The following is a 1,931-nucleotide window of genomic DNA, read 5'->3' as shown; positions in this document are numbered from 1 at the left end:
ACTGGTTCTTTGAAATGATCAACAAAATGGGTAAACCCCACAACAGACTGATTGGACAAAAAAGAGATATGTACATCACCAATATTGGGAATGAAAGAGGATTATTACTACATATCCTACAGACATTAAAAGGACAATAAGAAAATATTTCATGCCAACAAACTTAACAACTTAGATGAAATGGGGGAATTCCTTAAAAATACAACTTAACAAAATTGATATCCAGTGACATGGGAAATCTGTATAGTCCTATGACTATTAAATAAATTGCATTCCTTATCAGAATCCCTCCCACCAAGAAAATTCCAGGCCCAGATGGTTTCAATTAGTGAATTTCATAGAATATTGGAAGAAAAAAATAACACCAAGTATAAGTACTTTCGAAAACAGAAGAAAAGGAAACACTTCCCAGTCCATTTTATAAGGCTACCATCACCCTAATGACTAAACTTGATAAAGATATTAGTAAAAGAGACCATTTAAGACCAATATCTTCATGAACATAGATGAAGACAAAAATCCTCAACAAAAATTACAAAGGAAATCCTGAAGTATACAAAAGGGGTAATAACTAATGATAACATGGAGTTTGTCCCAGAAATGCATGGTTGATTTAACATACAGAAGCAGCAATGTAGGGAACTTCCTGGCAGTCCAAAGCTTAAGATTCCATGCTCCCAGTGCAGGTGTGCTGCTTTGACCCCTGACTGGAGGACTAAGATCCTGCACATCCCACCACGTGGCAAAAAAAGTAGCCATGTAATTCGGAAATAAAGCCATAAGCATATGGACTATGTTTTTTGAAACAGAGTACAAAGACATCCAACTGGAAAAGAAAAGTCCTTTCTGGAATACCTGAATTATCCAAATAGGAAAAAAAAAAAAAGAATGAAACTCAAATCCTATTTCATGCTATACACAAAGACTAATTTTATATGAATCATCAATCTAAATGCAAAATCTAATACTAAAAAGCATTTAAAAGAAAACCTAAGAGCCTCCAACAGGCGCAGAGTCACTTCTGGAAGTAACATCATGATGGCTGCCCAAGGAGAACCCCAATTTCAGTTCAAACTTGTATTGGTTGGTGACGGTGGTACTGGAAAACTACATTCAGGAAACGTCATCTGACTGGTGAATTTGAGAAGTATGTAGCTACCTTGGGTGTTGAGGTCTATCCTCTCTTGTGTTCCATACCAACAGAGGACCGATTAAGTTCAAAGTATGGGATACAGCCAGTCAGGAGAAATTTGGTGGACTGAGAGATGGCTATGATATACAGGCTTAGTGTGCCATTATAATGTTTGATGTAACATCAAGAGTTTACTTACAAGAATATGCCTAACTGGCATAGAGATCTGGTACGAGTGTGTGAGAACATCCTGATTGTGTTGTGTGGCAACAAAGTGGATATTAAGGACAGAAAGGTTAAGGCAAAGCCCATTATCTTCCACCAAAAGAAGACTCTTCAGTACTATGACATTTCTGCCAAAAGTAACTACAACTTGGAAAAGCCCTTCCTCTGGCTTACCAGAAAACTGATTGGAGACCCTAACTTGGAGTTTGTCGCCATGCCTGCTCTTGCCCCGCCAGAGGTGGTCATGGACCCAGCCTCGGCAGCACAGTACGAGCGTGATTTAGAGGTTGCTCAGACAACTGCTCTCCTGGATGAAGATGATGACCTGTGAGAAAGTGAGGCCGGGGCCCAGCGTCAGAAGTCTAGTTATATAGGCAACTGTCCTGTGATGTCAGTGGTGCAGCTTGTTTGCCACTTTATGAAACAGCTAAGCAGAACGTGTGCTTAATCTTTGGATGCTAAAGGAGATGGATGGGCTTTGGAGTGAATGTGGCAGTTTAAAAAAAAAAAACACCTTCATTTTTTGGACCTGCATATTTAGGGGTTTTGGAACGCAGTTGTTTCCTCCTTGAGT

General features: G+C 39.3%; 1 pseudogene; it reads left to right on the top strand.

The window, feature by feature from the left end:
- The first annotated feature begins 1,038 nt into the window (after window positions 1-1,038).
- LOC120872147 lies at window positions 1,039-1,688 on the top strand (annotated as a pseudogene).
- The last annotated feature ends 243 nt before the right edge of the window (window positions 1,689-1,931 follow it).

Source organism: Oryx dammah, unplaced genomic scaffold, assembly GCF_014754425.2.
Source record: "Oryx dammah isolate SB20612 unplaced genomic scaffold, SCBI_Odam_1.1 HiC_scaffold_13, whole genome shotgun sequence".
Lineage (NCBI taxonomy): Eukaryota > Metazoa > Chordata > Mammalia > Artiodactyla > Bovidae > Oryx > Oryx dammah.
The sequence above is the reverse complement of the archived record's forward strand: the minus strand, read 5'-3'. Positions and strand labels throughout refer to the sequence as shown.